This window comes from Muntiacus reevesi, chromosome 8 (genome assembly GCF_963930625.1).
Source record: "Muntiacus reevesi chromosome 8, mMunRee1.1, whole genome shotgun sequence".
Classification (NCBI taxonomy): Eukaryota; Metazoa; Chordata; class Mammalia; order Artiodactyla; family Cervidae; genus Muntiacus; species Muntiacus reevesi.
This window is the reverse complement of record NC_089256.1, coordinates 51,196,642-51,208,185: the sequence shown is the minus strand read 5'-3', so window position 1 is coordinate 51,208,185 and position 11,544 is coordinate 51,196,642.

The window sequence follows — 11,544 nt, the reverse complement described above, 5'->3', positions numbered from 1 at the left end:
GGAGGAAGGTGCTGAGGTGAAAACCTTTCTTGTTCAGTTGGGCTTCAGGGAATAAAAGAACTGCCGTGTGTCTCATATTCGACCAAATGACCACTGGGAGAGTGATCAGAATAGTCATCGTTGGCTCACTGGTGCCTGACGGTCCTGGAAGTTTCTGGTAAGGAGGGGACAGCTGATCAGGTCAGGATGGAGAGGAGAGTGCATCAGCCCTGAAAGCACTGTATCCCAGAGGGAATTTTAAACGAGCAGTCCCTGGGATCCGAAATGACAAGGGAGTCTGGCCAGCACTCAGAGGAATAAAACCAAGGGAAAACCAAGGCCACATTCCAACCGTTCCAGCCACTGTCCCTGGTTACAGAAAGAAAAGCGACTTTAAAGGCATTCCAGAGAGAAGAATTTCATTCATTCAACTGATACCTCAAGACCCTCTTAGGACCAGATGCTGAGTTGGGCACAGGGTGTGTGTGTGTGTGTGTGTGTGTGTGTGTGTGTGTGTGTGTGTGAAATGCCCCCCAGGAGCGCCAGAGCCACTGGGGGAGGGGCGGGCAAACAGTGCTGGGCTCTCAGGGATCTGCCCACAGGCTGAAGCACGGGATGGGGAGGGGAGGCTGCAGGATGAGGAGCCCTTGAGCGGCAGGTGGTCACCAGGTCACCAAGCAGATTAGGGAGGGAGGCCGTGGTGGGTGCAAGCCAGCCTGCTGCAGTGCAGGAAGCAAGGTTCAGGACCAGACTTAATCCCAGTTTGTAATTTTGATCAAATTAACCCAGAAAAGCTCTCCAGCTCCTGCTTGAAGCTGCTGTCTACTCCAAGGGAAATGGTGTGAAACAGGGACACAGATGCTCAAGAAACAGCCCCTGACTCTCCCAGGCTTGCCTTCCTTTCAGGGACTCCCTCGCACAAGTTCTGGCAGTGCCCCTCTCTCACGGGGCCTCACTTTGGAGATTTCCTGCTGAAAGGAAGTGCTGTTGGCCTTTGGTGGGAGTGGGTCCTGTTGCCTTGCCCACCCTCACTGTCCCTCAAGGCCCTCCCATTGCCCAAGATGAGGATGAGGTCTGAAATCTCACTCTGGTGTTCACTGCCCTCCATGTACTGGCTGCCAGCTTCCTGCCCCATGGCCATCTCCCACCACCCCTGATATGAACCTTCAGTCCAGAGCTACCAAATCCCTGGGGAACAGAATATGCCCCTTCCATCCAGGCTGACATCTCCTTCCTCTCCTCCATTTCCACACATCTAAATACTCCCCATCCTTCAGGTTCAGCTAGTGTAACCCTCTCCTCTGATCCATTCCCACTTTTGACTGGGAAGGCCTGCGAGTCTAAAACCCCATGGCCCTGCATGCAGCCACACCTCTCTTGGGGCACTTAGCATTTGCTCACCTAAAGTATGGCAATTTGTATCTTTTTGTGTGCCTATAAGACTGTGGACACAGGAATCAATCAAATCTTTACTGCACCACTTAATAAGTAGCTATATGATTGTATAGTAGTGTTACTACGCACTCCTCATCTAGACGGGTGGAGCTTGGAAGGACATTATCCTCTTAGTGGTGAGAAGTGTTTGATTTCAGGTTCTCCAGGGAAGAATCAACCACAACACAGGCCAACTTGCAAGATCTGACCATCAGTTTTCTCCAAGCAGGTTATTCAACCTTACCAAGACTTGGTTTCTGAAAATCATGGGAATGATAGAGTAATGACCTTAGAGAACTGTTGAGGTTTACATGAGACAATGAATGCAAATGACTTAGCACAACATCTAAGCAGTCTTTTCGTTTAGTCAACAAATATTTATGTACCAGGCACTGGAGATAATGTTACTGCTATAGGAGACTAAGTTACCGCTTCAAAGAACCTACATTCTTAAAAGCTCATACAATCAGTGAGTAAATAATCTGACATAAGATACTGACAAATGCTTTGAAGAAAGTAATTAGGATAAGGAATAGAGAGTGCTAGGGTAAGGAGGGGTGATCTAGTTTAGAAACGACTTGAATTAAAAGGAAGAGCCAGCCATGAGAGACCTGGGAAAGTTCATTCCTAGTAGAGAACAGCAGGGATAAGCCTGAGCTAATTATGCTTAACCCAATCGTCAGTTCCTTGCCTCTGCCCCACAGAACACATCTTCTGAGATAGGAGAACTTGAGGAGATGGGCCTGATTTTCACTCCAGTCAGGCCTTCAACCTTCAGAGTGTTGGTCCTCACCGTCCAGGAAGGCATAACCATGGATGATTATGGTTATGGCCACTACTGATCAGGGAAGACTGAAGACTCAACTACTGTTACAAATCCTGCCTCACCTGCCTCAATGCTCTGCCTTCTCTGGTCTCAGGGGAAGGTGTTGTTTCTACGTCATGTGCACACAGAGTCAAAGGGAAGAGGGAGAGTTCTGGTGAGTGAGAAGAGTGTCCCATGCGGATATGCTTGGACTTTTGGAAGTTGCCCACAAAGATCTCCTCTCTTCCCTAACTCTCTTGTGGTATTTCTCAACCAGAGGCTGTATTGCCCCTTCACCCCACCCTAGGAATTGTTGGAATGGGAGCGGGCATTTTTGATTATCGTGATGACTGGAAAGGTATTGCTGGCAGTTATAAGGCAGGGGTCAGGGATGCTAATCATTCTATGACACACAGGACAATCCCACTCAGTAAAGAAGTGTCCTGCCTAAGAGAGGAGAGCAGGCATGAATCCCTCACTATCCCCTCAAATGTTACCAAGTCCCTTTCTTCCTTATCTGGATTCTGTCATCATTGTCTCTTCAGGAGAAATCAAACCTCAGTCTCCCAAAGTCCCCACTATGTGTCCTGCAGATGTGATAGCCGCAGGTGTGGAGCCTTCTGTCTCTAAGCAATTATTGCTGCACCCCTGAGACAGGAGGGGTAGCACCCCTAGAGGGAAGGGGCAGCTTGGCTCCTGTGTCTGGGCTGTTAGAGAAAAATGGTGGTAAGTCTTGCAAGCTAGCTTGTGCTATGGTTTGTTTTCCCCCGGAGAACCTAAAATAAAACATTTTTCACTGCTGAGTGGATAAATATCCTTCCAAGCTCCACCCTTTCTGATGAGAAACAAATATTACCTCTACTAACACCATGGCCATCATGCTCTGACTTACATTACAGAGCTTCCTATATGAACCTGACAACAGAGGTCCAATTGCTTCTCCATTGGAGGCCATGGCAATGCTGGGGGGAGATGTAGATTCTGTCTGCCCTGCCATTTATCATCATCATTATCAACAACAATTATTACTATTAAGGCCTTGCACAGAGCCCCAAACTGGTAGGAGTGGGATCTCACTGGAGGGTCTTGACTGCATGGGTGAGTGATCGTTAGAAAAAGATGGTTCAAGGCCGTGCTCCCACTAACCAAGTTCCTTGGGAAACCGACTTTCAGATTTGCTTAACAAGTGGCCTAATGCTTTATGAAAATACTCGAGAAAAATTCTCTTGAGAGGAGGAAAGGTGCCAGGGGACACTGGAAAGGTTCATTTTTCCTTCTTTAACTTGGTGAGTTGGCAGGAAAGGGGGTGATAACTATTCCCTATAGAAAGCAGTGCTCCAGATGGCTCCCAAGGGCCAGCCTGGGAAAGTTGCTTCCTGGCAGCCTCCTTCACCAGCATGACTTTCCAAACGTCCAACCAAAGCAGCACTTGTGGGACCGTTAGACCGAGTTCCATCCCACTCTTCCCAAACTAGAAGTGTCTGTTTACTAAAACATTCAGCAGATCTTACTTGTGCACAGAAGAGGTGTGTCCATCAGGATCCTTTCAGGAAACAGGAGGACCCTCAAATGGGGTAACGGGGCAGAGACGAAGGTATGGGCAGGGCTAAGGAAGGTTGAAGGGCCCCAGGGTTGGCAGCCTCAGGGAGTAGTTACCATCTTGGCCTGAAGGCCTTGGGAAGGAGCAATTGCCAAAACCCTGAAAGCAAGTCATGGCTGTAGGGCAGGGCCATGGATAGAGGTTGCAGACAAACCAGATAGCCCAGCAGGGTGAGAACCTAGGGGAGAAATACCCCCGCCTCAACCTCCTCTTGCTGCTGGAAGGTAAGAAGCCTGGGGACTTATTGATACAACTCTGATATGTCAGCCTCCTGGCCTAGAGTAGAAGGAACAGTTCAGGGAACTCCTACAAACCACTCCAAAATTAGTGCCATAAGGTAATAACCACTAATTTAGCCCTTGATTCTGTTGAATAGTAAATTACAGTTTAAGCTGGGCTCAGCTGGGTGGCTCTTCTGGTCTGATCTGGGCCTGGGTTGGCTGATCGCACCCAGACTCACTCATGTGTCTGCTTTCAGTTGGCGACTTGATCATGACCAACCAGTTAGCCATGATCTTGTCTGAGGCAGTCAGAAAGATCCAGGGATCCTTAGTCAGCCTGGATTTCTCACCCTCCAGGTTACTAGCCTGGGCTCATGTACAGAGAGACAAAAGGCCAAAGAGGAGCTAGTGGGCAAACCCTGGAGTGCAGGCCCTTTGCAACCCTCTGCTCATGCTGCAGTTGCCTCTGCACTTTTGGCCCAAACAAGTCACACAATCCTCTTGGTTGAAGGAGCAGAAAAATAGACTCCACCTCCTGAGGGGAGGGGAAGAAAGAGTAGTTATTTTTTTGCAACCTGCTGTGGTCTGTGCTCCAGCCACAGGGACTTAACCTTCCTTCCATGAGCAAACTATGCTCACCTGTATCCCAGGACCTCTCAATCTGGATCCCTCAAACTGGGTTCGTTCCTGCGGCAGCCGGCTTTTGCTGTATAACAAATTACTCCCAGCACTTAGAAGCTGAAAACAACCATTGTTTATTTATTTACTTTTTTTAGCTTTTTTCTATTTGTGATATGTTTATTTTAAGGTGCCCAGGAGATATACAAGTGGAGAATTCTGAGCCAGAATAAAACCCTATAAGGCCTCAGGCATTGAAAAAATGATATCTAGTGCCCTAGTTCTAGCAATCAAACTGAAAAACAATACAAAGCCATACAAAATATATAAGAAAGGCCAAAAATGTTTTGCTTTTTCTGAAAATGACCACTTTGGTATTTAAAATTTGGTATTTAAAATTATATTATATACACATATATATGTGTGTTTATATATATATATATATATGAATCATGAGCTAAATACATGATACATATATATGAATCATCAGCTAAGTATACATGAGCTAAATAAACAGGCTTTATATATATTTATTTATAAATATATATATATTTAAATAAAATTTAAATTAAATATATTAAAATTTTAAATTAAATATAATATTTAAATATATATAAATATATATATCTAAAGCCTGTTTATTTAGCTCATGATCCCACTGGGTGGCAGTTGGGCCTGTGCTCAGCTGGGCAGTCCTGCTGATCCCTGCTGGGGCTCACCTGTGCTTCTGTCATCAGTGCTCCTCCCCGGGGCCCCATGTCTTCCTGCCTGCTCATCCTCATGGTGGCAGGAGTCCAAAAGCAGCAGGAGAGGACAAACCAAAAGGGCAATCACTTTTCAAGCCTCTGTGCACAACTGCTAACATCGCATTGGGCAAGCCAGTTGCATGGCTGAGCTCAGAATCAGAGCAGGAAACAGTGAAAGGTACACGGCAAGGGGGCATGGATCCAGGGAGGGGAACAACTGATGACTGTTTCTGTAATTAATCTACCACAGTGGAGTGGAGACTAGATCTGGAGAGACAAATAGATAATACGCAGCTCCCAAGTCTAACATTTCTAATTCAGAGTTCAGGCCTCTTTAGACAGGGTCCCAATTATTTGAAAGTATCAACTCCATTTATTCCCCCACCATACCCCACACATCGGTCAAAATGGCGTCTTCACAGTTTCAAGTACCTGCCTTGGCTTTTTCATCTTCCTGCTGCTGTTCTCTGGATCACCCCCATGTTTACCTGACCAAGTCCTCTACATCATTCTTAACCCAATTCAAAGCCACCTTCTTCCAGATGCCATTCCCAATTCTCATCCCCATTTCCCTGCACCCCACACCACTTTTTAAAAAGGAAAAAAAAGGTGTCAAATAGAAAAGCCTTGTCCTTACCTTGACATGGTGTCTATGATAAGTGCCAGGAGGACAAGGAGCACGGTCATCACCAGGCTGGATGTGACTCTGAATTCCTACCTAAAATCTCTAGAGCTCTCTCTGTGCCTCTTTTCAGGCATTACTTGTCTGGAGCAGTGGATGAGAGCTTCTTTCTTGGACAGTGAGCCATTAGAACACTGGGTCCTTGTGTGACCCATTCTTTGTCCGCCCTACAGTGCCCAGCCTAGAATGGATGTCCTCTTGACCTGGGGAGGTCAGTGCTAAACAATTCAAAGGTTACAGAAACAGACAGCGCAACACAGCCAAGAAACACCCTTCAGAGAGCATCTGGCCAGGAAGCCCGTGCCTCCAAGAAGCAGGTTCTAGGAAACAGCAAAGAAGAACCCAGAAAAGCAGGAGTTGGGACACTGAATGAGGGGGCAGGGCTTCAGTCCTGACAGAAGACACATCTGGGACCAGAGGTCAAAGTCACAAGGAGACTGTCTGATTCATCCAAGTAAGAACTTCCTTTAAGAAAACAGTTCAGACTTGGGATGGGCTAATGAGGAAACATGTGAGCCCCTGCAACCAGCAGTACATTGATCTTCTGGTTAATTTCCGAGACAGAGTTTTGATTGGGGGAGGGGGTGGGGGTGTCTTAGTCCATTTGCATTTCAGGATTGCACATTAATCATTCCTCCATGAGACTCCTGCTCCACCTTGGCATGCAGGAACTCACTAAAGAAGGAGGACAGCCAGCGGTTCTGCTTGTGGGGAGAGCCCGGATGAGCCTGGCGGCTGGCCAGTTCCCTGAGAGGCTGGGCACCAGTACATGGTGTACTGTGGGCAAGCTGGTGTGTGTGGTTAGGTTGGGGGTGGAAGGTATGGGAAGGAGAGAGCATTGACTGGGGCAAGTATTAGTCTGAAGGAATTCTAAACTGTTCGGGGGGCCATTCCAGTGAATTTCCTAACACACACACATGCTCACCCACATGCACACTTGAACACACCTAAGGGATGGGCCACCTTTCCTCCTGGCAGAATACATGAGCTGAGTGTGGCAGGGATTCTCCCCTCAAGTGGGTGGAGGGGTGGAGACAGTCCTGTTGGCCTGGTGCCCTTGACCATTCCAATTCCCCTGGGGTCTAAGTGGGGAACCATGCTTCTGAGAGGAGACATGGCCTCCCTCAGTGCCAGAACGTGCCAGGATGAGAATTATGTCTCCTGCTGTTGGCTGGAGTGCCAAGAGAGGTGGACGGGAAGCAGCATTCACATCGCTGGAAGGTGGCTCCCAGGTGGCACCACTGCCTACAGGCCAACAGTGAGCCAAGGACCCCTCCCCAGGAGCTCTTCTGACCCCTCCAATAATGTCCCTGGGAATAAAATGCCCATCAGAGACCAAGTACCTTATCAATATGTCTATCCCTGTAAGTGCTACAAGGCCATCTCAGAAGCCATCTCCACCTCTCATTGGCCCATAAATCACCTCCACTCTAACCCAGATGTGAATTCATGCCCTTTCAGGAACTTTGCACAGCTCCATGGCCCTGGTCAGACTGCTCCTGGAATTTGACTAAATGTGTCTTTACCTTCTTGATGCCCCTGAACCATGACCTTCTAAGACTCGTGTTGCTTCTTCTCCCTTCTCCTTGCCTCGGTGCCCAGCCCAGGATCTGACTCAGAGGCAGCATTTGATAGATGCAGGATGTATTTATGTTTTCACTTTGCCTTTCCCTACCAGATAATGAGACCATCCTGCCTCCTGGCCAGCCAGCACCTTGCCTTCCCAATAAAACAGACAGCCCTCCTCTATCCTTCCGACTGACTTTGGATGAAAAAGAACAGTCCCTGGGCCTCCCTGTTGGCAAACTTCCTGGCTGCTCACCACTGTCTCAGGTACTCCCCAGGGTGGAGGCTCTTTTCCCAAGCCCAGGAGGCCATCAGTGGACAGGGTGATATTTAATGGACACTCTTCCACTTGCAAAGCCCTGTGAGTAGCTCTAACACCAGTGTCTACAGCAACCACCTCCTGACACCCTGGCACTGGCTTCAAGCATCTTCCTCTTTGCCACCAAGCGTGCCATCCCCTGTGACCTGGGCTTCTCTGAGGGCCATCTGAGGCTAGAGAGGCCTCTCTCATACCAAACATCTCCTCTGAAGATATAAGAATTGGAATTACCAGCTGAAACCAGTCACCCTCTTCTGCCTACAAGGAAGAATCTAGTTCACGCCAGGATAGCCTAGACTCTTCCAAGAACCTAGCTAGCCCTTCATGTCATCATGGTTACAGTTTTAATGTATGAATTTGCCATAGAGTAGGGGAGCTGCTGCAAACATTCAGTCTATGGCAGAGCCAGTAGCTGTGGTTAATAGGTTAAGAAGCTGGAATTTCTACTAAAAAAAGTTGGAGATAGTGTGTGATCAGCATGAGGGCTCCCAGGGGCAGACAACCTGTTGTCTTTCTACATCTTATGATACCTGGTTACCAACACAGCACCTGTTGCAAGTAATCTTGTACCAGAGATGTCAGTATTCATGTTAATAAGTCGCATTCAAGTCCCCGGCAGTCTCCTTCCTCTAATGCCCCTGGACCCCTCATGAAGCCCTACCCACCCACCTCCTCTCCATTACCTTCTCTGCTGGTCCTGGTTCACAGACTCCACTGCCAGATGAGTTTGGTTCTGGACTTAAAGGGGACAGTTTCAGACACACGTCTTGAAAAGTGAAAAGTAGGTATCCGGATACCTGGAAGAAACAAAACCTACTAAAACCTACCTTATATTCCCACTTACCTACCCACTCAGGAGAGAAAACATAAATAGACTAAATAGACTTGCATCGACGCCCCTTTTCTCCACTCAAAAATCCTATCCACCACTCAGCACACATTTCAAACACCACCTCCCCATGAAGCATGTCTGATCCCCAACCAATCAGAACACTCTGTCCTGAAAGCCCCCCCACTTTATGCTTTTGCTCTGGCACTTGCAATCTACTGCATTACTCATGACCAGACTGCAGGTCCTGGTGGGCAGGGGTGGGTATGGATTCACATCTGCCTCACGTGAGCCCACCCAGCCCTACATCCACCACCAGGGCCTGACAAGAAGAGGAGGTAAGCTGGGTAAATTGAGTAGCATAGGTAAAAAAGGAGGCTTAGCCAGGAGAGCAACTTGGCTCATCTGGATTTTGGGTTAACTTTCCAAAAAGTCATTCTCTGAACTCTGAGCCAGGGAAGCTGGTGTCTACCTGACCCTCAAATTCCCTTCCTGAGATGGCAAGAACCCAGCTGACTCTCCCACCCTCTTGTAGCTGTCTCCTGTTATCTGTAGCCCTGCCATGTCCTCTTGTAGCCCTGCCACGATGTCCCACAGCTCACCATATGGCTCTTGAGGAGGCTTCTCCTTGTATTTATGAAGAAAGAGCTGGCAAGATGGCAGTAAATTGCAGAAGTGTGGAGCTGGAGGAGGGCTCTTATCCAGGCTGCAGTCCCTTTTGGGGTATGCCTGTCAGGGAGGCTGCTGGTAGAACAACTCCACTGATGAGGAGCTAGCACAACCGTGTCCTTGGACAGTGGAACCTGGAGGACATTTTCCTTAGATTCACATCCACCATCTGAGCCCAACTCCACCCTGGGGGCTGTACAGAGCAAATCTTTTCCCTCTTCTCCAAAACAGCCCTTCCAAGGTTTGAGGACAGCTCTATGGTCCTCCCAAGTCTTCTTTCTTCAGACTAAACATCCTCAGCTCTTACAGCGTTTTCACTTGTCCCCCCAAAGCTATTGTTTTTAAGTGCTCTTGAAAGAACATTCTCTTCAAGGTGAACTAGAAATGAGCAGTGATGTTGATACTGACCTGACCCCAGGCTGCTTCTCAGCAAGAATAAATACTTTCATGTTTCTTCAGTGGTGCAGAAATCGTTGGCAAGAGTTGTATTTGTGCATACACACACTTACTCAAATCGTGCCCACACATGGAGATTGCGAGGGTTTGAAGAGAGTGTATGGTTTCTGGTTTGACAGAAAAACACAAGGTCAGCCCCCAGTTCAGTTTTTTTTTTTTTTTTCTTTCCCTGTAAATGTGTGTGTGTGTGTGTGTGTGTGTGTGTGTGTGTGTTTAGTTGCTCAGTAGTGTCCGATTCTTTGTGACCCTATGGACTGTAGCCAGCCAGGCTCCTCTGTCCATGGAATTCTCCAGGTAAGAATAGTGGAGTGAGTTATCATTCTCTTCTCCAGGGGGTCTTCCCAATCCAGAGATCAAACCCAGGTCTCCTGCATTGCAGGCAGATTCTTCACTGTTTGAGCCACCAGGGAAACTCCTTCTTTATATATAGATGAGTTCAAAACAAGGAGACTCAGTAACTCAACTGAAAACTTTCCTTTGAGAACTTTGCCAACAAAGTTAATAGACCATCTCAACAACGTAACAGACCATCTCAATAGCAAAAAGGGGAAATGGATGGTGGGGAAATTCCCGAAGGATTCTTGAAGAGGCTTTATTGTAGTAAAGAACTTCTTAATCTTATTTTCCAGAATCCTTCCTTCAGAGAACACTAGAGCATGTTAATAGACAAGATATTTTACAAATGAATTGTGAGGAATTCACTAGAATCCTTCTTTCCTCCTCCTTTACCCTTCCTTCCCACCTTCCTTTCTTCTTCCTCCACCTCATTACAAAATGTATTTGAAATAACAAGTGCCCCAATACTTTTTTTGGTTCTGTTGGGTTTTTTTTAATGAATAATACTGTTGAATCACTCATTGCTTCATATGAGTAAGCTAATGTTTGGAGTTCAAAATCTTCTTGAGATAAAAAGGCTGAGCCATGGCTGAACCTGTAGTAATGACGTCTAACCTGTAATCAAATTAAATATCACAGCATTAATTTCACTCCATACATTCACTGCTACTACATTCTATTGCTTTTTAAAATTGGTACAAAATCCTTCCTCAAAGTGAATTTTATGTGGACAGACCATGTAGAGAGACATGTCCACATAAAGACCTTTCATCATCTTTTTAACAAAAGCAATAAACAACAACAGCAACAAATTAAGGTCTAAGAGTTTTCATGACATCATCTTAAATCCAGTCAGTGGTAACTTTGAAAGGGTAATAACCAACAGACAACAGCTTAGTTTTTCTTGTTTCTAAGCCTGGGGACATGCCAAAGTGACAACATGTGCTGAGATCAGACCAACCTGGAAGAATTTCTAGTGTAGAAAAAAGAACGTCTTCTCTCCTTCCTAAAACATCATGAAACCAGAACTTTCCTAAGCCTCATCCTACACTCTTACGTCACCTGAAAGAGGAAGGCAGTTTTGCTACCTGTTTAAGGCTTGAAGTAAGCATGATTCATCCCAACAAATCACTACATGTCAAAAGTACAAATCCCAACCTCTGAGAGTCTGAAAAGACGGGGAAGGAGAGTCAAGGAAGACTTATGTGTTTACTCCCTCCTAAGTTCTTTCCTGAGAAGCCAGGGTGCTCTGGCCTGACCACCAGCCTGAAAGAGCCTCCCCTC